We start from the raw sequence: 14637 nt of genomic DNA on the forward strand, positions 1-14637 counted from the left end.
GTACTTCCCAAGGTCCTACCATTCACAGTGTAATCCCTTGCCTTGTTAGCCCTTTCCAAGTGCATTACCTCACACTTTTCTGGGTTGAATTCCATTTGCCACTGCCCTGTCCACCTGACCAGTCCATTGATACCCTCCTGCAGTTTACAGCTATCCTCATTATTTACCACCCTACCAATTTCCGTGTCATCCACGAACTTCTTGATCATACCCCTACATTTAAATTATTTATGTACACCATAAACAGCAAGGGCCCCAGCACTGAGCCCTGCGGAACCCCTCTGGAAACAGACTTCCAGTCACAGAAACATCCCTTTACCATCACCCTCTGCTTCTGGCCTCTCAGCCAATTTTGGATCTAACATGCCACTTTGCCTTGGATCCCTTGGGCTCTTACTTTCTTGACCAGTCTACCATGAGGGACCTTATCAAAAGCCTTGCTAAAGTCCATGTAGGCCACATCAAATGCATTACCCTCATCAACAAGGGTTGATGGTTACCTCCTTAAAAAAAATGCAATCAAATTTGTAAGACACGACCTTCCCTTGACCAATCCATGCTGACTATCCCTGACTAATCCATGTCTGTCCCTCAGAATTCTTTCTAGCAACTTCCCCACCACCAAGGTTGAATTGACTGGCCTGTAATTTCCTGGTCTAACCTTTCCTCCCTTTTTTAATAATGGTACAACGTTAGCAGTCGTCCTGTCCTCTGGCACCTACCTGTGGCCAGAGAGGATTTGGAAATGACTGTTTGTAAGCCCGTGCTCTCTCTTTCCATCAGACTTTCCTCCTGTTGCGCCCCCTCTCCCTCTTTGCTGGTCGCGAGCTCGTTCTACCTGTTGTGCTCTCTCTTTCTCTGCCTGTCAGGCCTTCTCACAGTCTCTCTCTGCACATTGCACTCTTTTTCTCACTGTCAGTCACACGCTTGCTCGATCTCACTGCCAGTCAGTGCCCTTCCTCTCCCTGCCTATCCCTGTCTTTCTATCTCTGTCCTTCTGCCTGTCGCGTGCTCTCTCTGCCAGTCATTCCTTCTCTTTCTCTCTCTGCTTGTCACGCCCTCTCTCTCTCTCTCCCTATAACTGCCTGTCACATTCTTTCTCTGCCAGTCATGCCTCTCTCGCTCTGCCGATCCTGCCTTCTTGCCCTGTCAATCTTTCACTCTCTCTGCCTGTTGTGCCCCCTCGCTTTCTGCCTGTCACGCTCTTTTATTTACTCTGTCTCCCAACCTCTTCTCTCTTTCCTCTTTCTCTGCCTGTCTCGATCTTCTCTCTCTCACTGCCAGTCACGCACTCTCTGGCCATCTCTCTCTTTCTTCTCTCTCTCTCCCTTTTGATCTGCCTCCGTCTCCGTCTCTTTCCTTCTCTCTCTCAAACTCAAATATTCTGTCTCTGTTTTAGGGTTTTGATATTGCAAATCCCTGATTCAGTGCAGTCCTATGGTCCTGTCTCCCTCCGCCACTCCTACTCTGTCTGTTTCATTTTCTCCTTCTTTATTGTGGGGGAGGGGCGGGAGTAATTTTATGGCCCCTTCCACCGGTGGGATTTTCTAGTCCTGCCGAAGTAAATGGATCTTTGAATGGCTCACCACATTTTACGGCCCCGCCCCCACTGAGATTGGGCTGTATAATTTCGCCCAGGGTTTCCTCAGCCTCATTGCAGGGTGTGGCAGCCGGGTAAAACCTTCTCCCTCGCAGTAGCTTTGTAGTTTTCCTCTGTGCGCTGCTTAAATTCTTCCCCAGGGGATGAATTTCTAATTCTGGTTCATTGCTGATTTCCCCAATCCTAACCGGCCGTGTAAATTATAGTGAGTGTGGCTAACATTTTATCTCTGTCCATCCATCCCCAGCTCCAATGACCTTGGATCCTAATACAGCCAGTTCTGAACTTCTCCTGCCTGAAGACCTGAGCACAGTGAGAGACACGGAGAAAAAGCAGCAGCTCCCCAACAATCCAGAGAGATTTGATTCCTGTCCCTGTATCCTGGGATCAGAGGGATTCACATTAGGGAAACATTCCTGGGAAGTGGAGATGGGAAACAAGACTGAAAGGGATGTGGGTGTGGCCAAGGAGTCCATCAACAGGAAGGGGAATATCTACCTGACTCCAGATGACAGATACTGGGTAATGATACTGGAAAAGGAGAATGAATACTGGGCTGGTGAGAAACTATGGAAAGCCTTAGAGCTGAGAGTGAAGCTGAGAAAGATTCGAGTCTGTCTGAATTATGAGGGAGGGAAGGTGTTCTTTTATAACTCAGATAACAAGTCCCATATCTACACTTTCACTGGTACATTCACTGAGAAACTCTATCCTTACTTCAGTCCAGGTATCACTGATGGGGGTAAAAACACAGAACCACTGAAAATCTGTCCCCGGACAGTAACAATCCAGGAGGACAAGAGTTTTATCCCTTCATCCAAATAAAGACTGTTTCTTGTATGTGGGTGGGGGAGGGGATTTGTTCCTCTGTAGATGAGGGGTTGGTGTCCTTCACGGATCCTGTCCTCTTCCCATTATCATACACTGTCAGCGGGGGTCGTCCATTCCTCAGGAGGGTGAGACGATTCCTCTGGTCTGGCCTGTACCTCCCAGGGATGTGTGAGGACCCCTACCTCAGGGACGGCCGGAGGATCCACTTGGTATAATCCAGTCACTTGTCACCAAGTTGGATGCACCGGAAGCCAGGATAAGCGAGGTCAATGTTATGACACAGCAGTTGGTAAAGGCTGAGTTGTTTAAATCCCAGAGGGAAACTTGAACAACTGTCATAACCTATGTTGGTATGTTTGAGATGCAGTTCTCAATTCAGGGATAAAACCACCAAGCCTCAAGAGGTTTTTATATAAAGCCAAATTAAACATTTATTAATTTAACAACAAATTTAAACACATATGCATGTCTACAAATTACTACCATAATAACTTTTAAGCAAATCCCCAAATTATTCACTCCCAGGTAAATCTTCGCCAAGGCAACAATAACCCATAGACTTTAAACAGACACCAAGCAAAGCACATTTGACTGTACGAATTCAAAATGAGGTTCCTTTGCAATTTGGTTCCTTTACAGACATTTGTAGGCTTACAGGTTGGTTAGATCTTAAATGCCTCTACCTTACACATACAAAATCCTTTCTTTATACCTAGCTTTCCCTTTGAATTTAAATTTTTCATTGTATCACGAGGTCTTTTGAACTTCAGTTCTTCTAACAATAACAATAAAACCCCTTTCTTAGCACCAATTTTATTTGTAAGCTGAAAAGATAAACACATTATTTGGCTTCTCCTAGCTAGGTGCAAGAATTTACCCATTCTTTTGAATGTTTTTTTCAATAAATGCCAATTGCATTTTCTCTCATAACTTCCATTTTTAACTAATTAACATCTCAAAACTACTATACATCAAAGCACCCAGGCTAGCTGGTTTTAATCCAATTAAGACACACACAGACACAAACCCTATTTTAAACATAATTTTCAATAACGTTATATACATTAAGATCTTCATGACAATCGATGAGGCTGAGCATGCCTGGCCATGGGCCGATATCCCCCAGGACCTGGTAGAGGATTCGATTGAAAAGGCCCCACACATTGGGTCACTGGACAGGGGGAGGGCCCCACATGCTGGGTCACTGGACAGTGGCTGGGGAGGGGAAGGCCCCACACGCTGCGTCACTGGGAGGGGAAGGCCCCACAGGCTGGATCACTGGGTGGGGAGAGGGGATGGCACCGCACACTGTGTCACTGGGCCATGGAAGGGGAGGGGAGGGCCCCACATACTGTCTCACTGGGTGGTAATGGGGGAGGGGAAGGCCCCCATTCTCCATCTCTGATTTGGCCCCAGGGACACTGGTGCTGGAGGTGGAGCTTTTCCGAATCGCCGTGTAACCCTGTGCCTGAGGTGGAGCAGGGCCCTGAACCACTGTCTCCCTCTGACTCAGAACCTCCAGAGCAGCCCAGGGAGGAGCCCTCTGCCCTCGATCCTGGGGGTGGGATGGTGACAGAGGAAGGGCCAACTGGTATGGCTCAGTCGCCCACCGCACTGAGTGATGGGGTTGGAGAGGGTTGGTTGGGGGTGGGGGCTGGTGGTCAGTCACTGACAGAGACAACTAGAGGAGGAACGGGGAAGGGCTTGGTGGAGGGCACCATGTTGATTTAGAGTCCAACGTCAATGAGGTGGTGGACACCCTCGTGTCTCCCACTGTGTCTCCCTTCATCCTCCTCAGGGAACTCTGGGAATTCCTAACTAACAGCTTGGATCACCGTGACAAAGTCCAGCTGGTCCTTGACCAATGGTCAGAGCTGACACTGTCCTGAGGGCTGCACAAGCTGACCATGGAGTTTCACAGGGTGTTCTTGGATGTCATGGCGGGGAGGGAAGGGTGACTATGCCATGGGTCCGGAGGGAAAATCTGGCAACTGGGGAGATGCTCCTCTCCATCACTGTCCTGCTGCCCAAGAGGGGCAATCTCTACTTGCTTCACAACTGGCACCCTGCCTCCCTCAGCACAGACTACAAGATCTTTTCCAAGGCCATGTCTGCTCACCTTGGCACCGTACTGGCCCACATGATCACCTTGACCAGTCCTACACAGATCAAATGAAGGGATTCTCCAGGGTGAATCAGCAATACTTGTTTGGGACTGCAGGTATTCGGGTTTGGGACATATTTTGTTGCCTGGGTCCAAATTCTGTATGTCGCCATGGAGTGTCTGATTGAGAGTAAGCCTCCTTTGTGCCATTCTATTCTGTACGGAGCAGTTTCCTGTATGGGCTGCTCTTGCACACCCTCCACTTCCTCGCCCTCTTTGGCCATCTGGACACACTGTGGCATTCCTTCCTGCTATCCAGAGGAGGTGGGAGCCCTTGTTGGGATACTCTCGCTACGAAGTCCTCCTTTGACTATCGGGGTTTAGCATGGAGGGTGTTTCACATGGCAGTCCAATGTAACACATGGTTAAGCTGATTCACAGCCTGTAATTTCTGGAGCCTGGGGCAGTCTGTGCTTAATTTCTTTTTCATTTTCCATTACCTGAAGCGGCTGCTTCTCAATGTATTTTTTTAATTGTTTCCTGGAATTTGGGCATCGCTGGCTGGGCCAGCATTTATTGCCCAACCCTAGTTGCCTTTGAGAAACTGATGATGAGCTGCCTTCTTGAACCACCGCAGTCCATGTGGTGTCGATACACCCATAGTGCTGTTAGGAAACACTGTTCTGCTTGCACTTCAGCCCCATGTTCCTGATCTTTAGGCACCCACTGCAGAGGTGGGTGAGTAGATTAAGGGACCTCTTGCACCTGGCAAAGGTGGCCATTAACAGATCCAGGCAGCAGGCAATCGAGGGAGTCATTCGGCCTGACTGTCTTCCTCTCTTCCGTGTCTACATGTGGGCCTGGGTGTACATGGAGAGAGAGCACAGTGTCCACCGATACATTTGAAACCTTTCATGACCCCAAAACATTGCATCATCACCCCCAGACATCGCATTGTAATTTGAATTGATAAGTTTCATTTAAACGTTTTCTTGCTTTTGTCAGTTGGGTAAAAGTATTCTTTTCAAAAAGGGCACCTAATAGGTAACGGGTTCCCAAAAAGAGGTATAAATGAACACAGACTGCAACTGTGGCTGTTGGGTTAGGAGTTGCATGCTTGTGATGTGTAATTCTGTAAATAAATGCACATAAATGTGTGTAAAGATTGGCTCCAGTTCTATCCTTCACCAACTGGCTTTCTGGAATATAACGTTTTGGAGAAGAGCTACAGTGAATCCCCCACAGTGGAATCCTTGTAATGCCCAGGACAGAGGCAATCATTGTGATCACTGTGTCCTGAAGGGTTAAGCTGTTTTGGAGAGAATGTTGTACAATATCCTCTTACTGTTGTAACATGTTGCTGCTTTGCTGGTATGGTTCCTGTCTGTCACAAATAAAACTTAAAAAGTTTTTAATCTACATATGTGCAGTTGTGTCAGTTTCAAAAGTTCAGAAGTCAAACTATAAGGTCATGGGACTGAATGTTTGAGTTCCGCTGGAACAGAGGTGGACAGGACCTGAAAGTGCCAGTGTCAGCTAGCGTTTTGGTTTTGTGACACCATTTGAGCTGCCAGCAATGTTCATATGATGGAGGGTGATGTGGCCGTGTTTGCAATCCTAATTAAGGCCAAAGCTAAGGAGCTCATTCAGAGTTCATTTACAGAAGCACACGGACTGCACATGTGATCTGGTACAGATCAACTGAATGAACCCTTGAACATACAAAGTGGGGAGCCAGTCATGGCCGGCCCAGGGAATTACCTTGGTCACAAAAATATGGTGAACAGTCTAGGGAGGAATTTGGCCATTGAGAAACAGGTATCCATGGTGCTGCACAGGTGGCAGAGAGAATAGGCATTAAACCTCCTGGTATCGTGGGGCAGAAGAACAGAGGGCAAGAAAATAGGGTAGCCACTTGTCCAGAAGGAAGGCCTCAGCTGGCAATGGGGGCATGAAAACCCCATTTAGGTTTACATTGTCCTTCAAGTAGGCGCTTAGTTCTCCCACCTGGTAACTTTTCCACAGAACAGTCTCTCGTGGTGAGATTTTCTTTTCACCTCTGGAGATTCTTCCACATACCCAAGCTCGGCAAATATTCCAGCCTTGTTTTAACTCCTCACAGGATCTGTCTTTTCCATCTGAGTGTGAGTTCCTACCTGCATTCCTGATTGGAGAACCACAGCAATTTCCTGTGTTTGGCTGCTCTCTCTCAGACGCTGGCAGACTAAACTCCTGTTTGTGATATTCAGTGATTTGTAGGAAAGCCTGTAAACTGATCTCAAAATGGCTCCCTCTGTACTCTTCCCCATGGCAACATGAAACAAATTAGCTTTGTATCCAAATAGAAGTGCTGAGCAGCTATTTTTGACCAAAACTTTTTTCAATCTTAGAAGTAAAGGGACAGTTTACAGCACAACTTTTACAGTCCAATACTTTCAACACCTTTCTGGGACATTGGGAGAGTCAGAGTCTATCCACTTTGAACTCAAGACACCGATGCCATTGTCTCCAACTGTGAACGCCTTAAACCAGCACTCCAGTAACACAATCTGGGCCTCCCTTTGATCTTTAACTACCCCAGGCCTGTTGTCAAGCAGATTTCATAACAGGTCACATGGCCCCTTCATTTCGCCTTAAATTAAAAACGGAGTCCCAAGCTTCATAATTGTAACAACTCCTTACTGTCCCTCTCACCTAGTGTCATCTATAAACTTGAACATACAAATCTCCATTCTTTTAACCAAGTTGTTAATATGGTGAAAATTTCAGGCTCCAAATAAGATTCCTGAGGAACACCATTTGTCACATCCGGACAACCTGCGGACATGTCCTTTATCCTTAGTCTCTGGCTGGGATTTCACCAGCAGGAGTAATTCCTGAGATTGGCAGGCCTACGGGACCCCAGCCCATACGGGCGGGCAGAGTGACCACAATAACAATCTTCCCAGTGGCAGTCTCTTAATTGGTAAGTGGCGGTCCTGTCTTCCAGTTAAGGATGGTGAGCTGTCTTTCCACACTGCCGGCCAATCAGAGAGCCAGCAGCTCTGCAGCTTTGGCATCATCACTGAGGGAAGTGGCTGCTACTGAGGCTGTGAGGTGAATGACAGGGTACCTCCATTTAGAGATTTCCTCACAGAGGATGTGGAAATCTGTTCTTTGCCAGGATCAGATCTGCAAGTTCCGGTGATCGGAGTGGAAACACCACCGGAGGTGGTACTGGAGCCAGAGGGGTGGTCTTTACCCCATCAGGGACTGTCTCTTTGAACCATGGAACCTCCGGCTGTGATTGGTCTCCCCATCACCAGGAAACCACTAGGAGTTTGCCTCCTTGCAGCTGGCGGCCTTTCACGTCTGGGTTGAGCGGGAAGGGTGGTGCCACTCTGCCACCAGTGCTCTGGGAAAATATCTCTTATTTGGGTCTTTAATTGGCTAAATTGGCCGCCCAACTCTGGTCAATGGGCAGCCAAGATGCTATCATTCCCGCTGCTTTGAAAATGGTTCAGCAGCAGGACTGCATTGAGGAGCCGTCCCAACAAGGCTTACCTGCATTTTACCTGCTCACCCACCTCCCAGACCATCTTGGTAAAATCCTGACCTCTATCTCATAACTCCCGTATATTTCTTGACCTGCTGAATGTTTACAGCATTTTCTGTCTTTGTTTCAGGTTTCCAACATCTATAGTATTGTTTTTCCCTTGTAGAAATGTTCGATGTTGTTCTGATAATTCACCAGCAGGTGACTCACTTACTCGTCCTAACTTGTCAGTTCACCTTGGGAAAATTAACATGATATTTAAGGATTAAAATGGACATTCAGCCCATTTTACTCGATCCACCCAGGAAGACATGACTGTTCCTCCTTCATTGTGATAGTTCACTTTCTACTGGATAATTTCAGTGTTTCAGCTTCCAATGCTCTAGGAGTGTTAATCACTCTTTGCATAGAGAAGATCTTCCCATTTTCATTATCGAGTTTCTGATTTTTTGTATTGATCCTGAGTTCCTTTGACCTTTTTGAAATTCATTCTTACGATATGGATGTCACTGGCAAGAACAGCATTTATTGCCCATTCCTTATTGTCCTTGATTCAATAGCTTTCAATGAGATGGTACAGGCACAGTGGGCTGAATGGTCTCCTTATGACCTGTTTGATTCCATGTTAAATCAAAGACTATTCAAAATGAGACTTGTATTTGCTGAACACATCATGAACGATGTAGAATTAATGATCCATTTCTCAATACTACCAGCAGATGAAAGAATCGTTCCAGTTATTTACGCTTACACTTTGCTTCCACACAGTGTGGAGAGAACGTGTCCAGCAGATACTGAAAACACACTGAGAGTTCACTCCTGTCCAGTAAGAACTCTGGATAAATATTTCTTTACCAATCTCCAGAGATATTTCTCCATATTCTTATTAGACTGGAGACATCAACAGACAAAGCAATGAGAACAGATCACAAAAACTGCATGAAATACTGGAAACATACAGGTCAGACAGTAACTGTGGAGAGAGCAGGCAGATGTCTGAGCAGTGGAGCCTTTGTCAGAACACCATCTGATTTTGCTGTTTGTTGGTGTTGTTAAATTCACTGTCACTTCACCAGGAATGTCCACCTCAAAGAAGTTCTGCTCCTCTCTTTGACGTGACCTCCCTTCGTTTCTGTTCCCTGCTCATCTTCCATTGCTAGCTCTGTCCCCCTCTTGTGTTTGATTGGGTCGGTGTCAATTAATCTCAGATCCAGCAGACTGAATAGGAGCTTTCAAAAGGAAATTGGATAAATACCTGTGATGGAACAGGGGAGAGCGTGGGGGAGTGAGATAATTGGACAGCTCTTTCAGAGCTAGCACAGATGCAATGGGCTGAATGGCTTCTTTCTGTGTTAAAGGATTCTCTGATTCTATAAGTGGAACATGAGAGCCTGGGGAACCATTAATTAAATGGACAGTAGAGCACTGAATGAGAATTCCAATTTCATATCAGATTAGGGTCAGTTTTGTGCTGTGGATCAGTGCTCCAAACTGGTGACTTTGGCCGGATCTTTGCTCCCGAGGTGGGTGGATCAAGTCGGGAAATTTCCTGGCTCTGTGCTTCCGCTTTGGGAAAAAGTGCCCCGAATATTCGCGTGATTTTCGCTCTGGGGGTAGACGAATGCTGGAGTCGGGTCTGCCGCTCTTGGACAGAGATCGGAGGCGGTCACAGGGGTTGCTGACTGCTGAGGTGGGCTGATTAAAAGGCCCGCCTTGGTTCTCTGCAACTTTGCCCCAGTTTTGTTAAACATTAGGTCCTCTCACCCTCACACTCCCACCCATCCACTCCACAAGCCCATACACACCAACTTATGCCAACTCATGCCCACCCAAACATCTCCACTGGCCTTGCAAACCATCCATGCCAACCAATGCCCTCCACCCATCTCCAAAAGCCCCTCATACCCTCCATGCCCCCGTCCATCCCTATAGTCCCTTATAGCCCCTAATGGCAATTTAGTGACAACTCATGATCCTCCACCCACCACCCTGTGCCTTTACACCCTCCATGCCAACTCACCCAGCATTCACCATAGGCAGACCTCAGGAGCCTTGCTGAGATGAAATAAAGTTCTAAATAAGACTTCATTCTATAAATAAAACTCCCAGTCAAAAAGGTCATTCAATACATTTAAATCCCATCAAGTACTTGATTGCTTTTGAAGAAAAACATTTGTAATCATGACCCCACAAAGACATCTAAACCTTTAATAACCTCTTGAGTAGTCAATCCAACTGTGAACTTGCAGGCTCCCATTGGGATAATGTCAGGTTGTGGGAAGTAGCCAAGCATCAATGATAGCACTTAGGGTGATGTCAACAAACATATTGAAACTGCCAGAACATATTTTTTTTCAATGCACAGACACAGGCGGTGTTTTTTTTAATTTTTAAAGAGCAGACTATTCAAATAACTCGACAGCTTGACGGTTTCACAGGACTTATCCACCCTTCCAGAGCATTTATGTCTACTGTAAAAATTTACAACTCCCACACTGTGGTTAAGGCCCTTGCACGAACAAAAATTGGGTCAGTTTGAATTCAGCACTGAATTCAAATGGTCCTGACGAGTTTGGGTTTCCACATAGGAGAGCCACATCCTGCTCCCTTTCCCCACCAGCGAAAATAGAATTTGTCACAAATGGGTCGTAACTAATGGAGCCAGGAATCACCCATCAGGGTCTACACAACTCCACAAAAATCTAGGCCCTTATGTCTACGGCAATTTACTTACCTTGATTTCTTAATAATGTTCAGTAACAGAACAAACAAAAATAGAATAACCTGTAAATGAGTTAGGTACTGGAAATGATCTCTTATACATTATATAATCTTCACTTTAAGATCACGCCAAATCTCGTTTCAGGTTTGAAATAGTAAACAAATTTCAGCAATGTATACATTACAGCTGACAGGGACATGGTTCCATCTCCATTTTACCCACAGGCAGTGCCACTTATTTTCAACCAACACATATATTCAATGTCAGGAATTGCTTGAATTAATCATTGCATTAAACAGTCAGAGATCACATTATTGTAATACATTGTATTTACAGTGTGGAAACAGGCCATTATGGATCAACAGGACCAGGTCAGTGTTTGTGCTCCACGGGTACTTCCTCCCAACTTTCTTCATCTAACACCATCAATGTATCCTTTTATTGCTTTCTCCCTCGTGTTTATACATCTTCTGCTTAAATACATCAAAACTGCTGGCCTTACCCACTCCGTGTGGTAGTGAGCTCCACATTCTCATCTCTGGGGATGATCCTAAGACAGGAAGAAAATTCAGCCCCCGCTGATCATTCTCACTACGAATACAAGGGTGGTGTTGGGCAGGGCCAAACCTGGTCAAATGTAGGCGGTGACATTGTCTGCAGAGCTCCGCATGTCTCGAAGTTAGTCGAGCCCATGCTGGAGGTACTGCTGTACCTGGACAGGTTTGGCACATTGAGTCTTCACCCACTCCTTGCTCCAAAGCAGAAGGTAAGAGGGAGTCTTTCTCCTTAAACTTTCAGGTTATTGAGGGTGAGTGAAGGGGAGAGGGAGGAATGATGCAAGTCTGGACAGAGTAATGTTGGTCATTACACCAGGGAAAAGTTCTTCAAACAGGGGCTGTGGGATCTTTAATCTCCAACTGAAGCAGCAGGAGAGGGAATTAGCTCCTTGGTTTAGCAGCACCTCTGTCCATGTGCTGCTGAAGGTTGGTTTTAACCTGGAGGAGCTCTAGTCCTCGAGAGGGGCTGCAGAGGGCGGTTTGAAGCCAGAAGCCGGGCTCACTAATCCTCTCCCCTCTTTAACACCAACCGGAGCCATTACAGGATAGAAGCCCTCGGCCAATCCAGCCCCGGGGCCGGCTGAACCGGGAACATATTCACACAGCTCTGTAATGTTCGGGGTGACTCATATCATCCATCCTGATTCCTCCATGTTCTTCCGCCGCTCCCTCCATCGATCTTCACCAGCCCGCAACCGCCTCCCACCCAACACGTGACACCGCGAAGCGTCAACCGCCGCCCGCGAGCCGCTCAAAACGTAATCCTGTCACTACCAGTCGCCGACCAAAGTCGGTGTCGCCCTCTATCGCCCCCGCTATCCAACACGGGACTCTGCCAACTGTCAAATGCGCCCGCGTGAGCCGCACTACATGTGACCCCGTCACCACCAATCACCGACCATAACCGGGAACACGTGACCTAGTCACCACCAATCAGACACAGTCCGGAAACACGTGAAACCCCTGTTCCCGCCCGTGATGCCCAACGCGTGATTCTGCCAACTGTCACCCAAGGCCGACGCGAGCTGTACTACACGTGACCCCGTCAGCATCAACTGTCAACCGCCACCGCTAGCTGCTCTACACGTGACCCTCGAGACTGGAATTTTCTTTTGTCTTTTACCATCTTTACTCCTCCTTCACCCGGATCAGACTCTCCATTTCCCCTTATCCCGCTCTTCACTCCTCCTTCTCTGTGATAACAGACCCTCCATTTTCTCTTTAACCCATTCTTCACTCGTCCTTCCCTCTAATAATAGACCCTCCATTTTCTCCTTTTCCCATCTCTGAAATCTCTTAAAACCTGGTCCATCTTGAACTTCCCAAGTTCCCATGAAAGCATATCCAGCCGAAACATTAACTCTGATTCTCTCCACAGTTGCTGCCTGACTTGCTGAGTATTTCCAGAATTTCCTCTTCTGATTCCACATTTTCAGCATCCTCACTGTTTTGCCTTTTCATTTAATGACTGTTGGCTGCTCATCCTGTTCCATGTGCTCAAAGATCTGTGGGTTCAGAATTGACCTGTTCAGTGACATCAAGACCCAGGACAGAAACTCATGACCCTGAGTAGATGTCATCCCCGAATTGAGGGACAGCTGATGTCGGATGCTCCAAGCACATAAAACAAGATGAAGATTCCTGTTTCTGGTCCAACAACTCCACTTCTCTCACAGAGCTTTCCAGTTTCAGACAATCTCAGTCTCTGGGATGTTTATCCCTCTCCTATAGCAGAGCCGCTCTTCCTGGATTCCTGCTGCCCCTTTCTCCTACAACAGAACCGCTCTTCCCGGAGTCCTACCGCCCCTCTCTTCTACAGTAGAGCCATTCTTACTGGATTCCTGCTGACCCTTTCTCCTACAACAGAACCGCTCTTCCCGGAGTCCTACCACCCTTCTCTCCTACAGTAGAGCCACTCTTCCTGGAGTTCTGCTGCTCCTCTCTCCTACAGCAGAGCTGCTCTTCCTGGAGTTCTGCTACTCCTCTCTCCTACAGCAGAGCTGCTCTTCCTGGAGTCCTGCTGCCCCTCTCTCCTACAGCAGAGCCGCTCTTCCTAGATTCTTGCTGCCCCTTTCTCCTACAGCAGAGCCGCTCTTCCCGGAGTCCTACTGCCCCTCTCTCCTACAGCAGAGCCACTCTTCCTGGAGTCCGACCGCCCCTCTCTCCTACAGCAGAGCTGCTCTTCCCGGAGTCCTGTTGCTCCTCTCTCCTACAGCAGAGCCGCTCTTCCCGGAATCCTGCTACTCCTCTCTCCTACAGCAGAGCCACTCTTCCTGGAATCCTGCTACCCCTCTCTCCTACAGCAAAGCCACTCTTCCTGGAGTCCTGCTGCTCCTCTCTCTCACAGCAGAGCTGCTCTTCCTGGAGTCCTGCTGCCCCTCTCTCCTACATCCATTAGAGCCATTGTTCCTGTAGTGATGCTGCCCCTCTCTCCTACAGCCATCAGCTGCTCTTCCCGGAGTCCTGCTGCCCCTCTCTGCTACAACCATCAGAGTCACTCTTCCTGGAGTGATGCTGTCCCTCTCTCCTACAGCCATCAGCCACTCTTCCCGGAGTCCTGCTGCCCCTCTCTGCTACAACCATCAGAGTCACTCTTCCTGGAGTGATGCTGCCTCCCTCTCCTACAATCATCAGAACCACTCTTCCTAGAGTGATGCTGTCCCTCTCTCCCACGACCATCAGAGCTGCTAATACCTAACCCCCTGGGCCAAATACGCGACCAATAACATTCTGTTGTCAGCGAACAGTTAGCTAACTCCACTGATAGCGGGAATGGAAGCTTGGAACTAAAGACTACTTGTATTTTTATTGTGCTATATTGCGTTTTCACACATCAGCCTAAATTCTGTTTGCATTTTACAGCCTGCACCCCAGCTGTTGGTAGTAATTGTCCAATGTACAACTTCAAAACTGCACTTCAGCTGCTAAATTTCCATAGGAGAGAATGTCACCTTCCGATGGGAAAGGCAATCCCATTCCTCTGTTAACACCACTATCACTAAGGTGACCACACTGGAACTGAACAACATGACTGACCTGAGCAAGTCCATCATGAAGAATCCAGTCAGTTGGGGGACTCGTCACTCAGTCACTCGAGGGTTGTGTAGTGGGAGCTGAGATTAAGATGAGGGATTGAAGAAAGATCTGCTCTAAAGTAATGTGCTGGAATCAGTGTAATAAAGGAGAATTGATGCAAGTGTAGGATCAAATTGAAATCCACTCCATTTGCACTTTAAGAATATCATTTTTTAAATTGTTCCTTTATAGAAATGTAATTGTATTTGTCAC

Source organism: Cetorhinus maximus, chromosome 21, assembly GCF_964194155.1.
Source record: "Cetorhinus maximus chromosome 21, sCetMax3.hap1.1, whole genome shotgun sequence".
Lineage (NCBI taxonomy): Eukaryota > Metazoa > Chordata > Chondrichthyes > Lamniformes > Cetorhinidae > Cetorhinus > Cetorhinus maximus.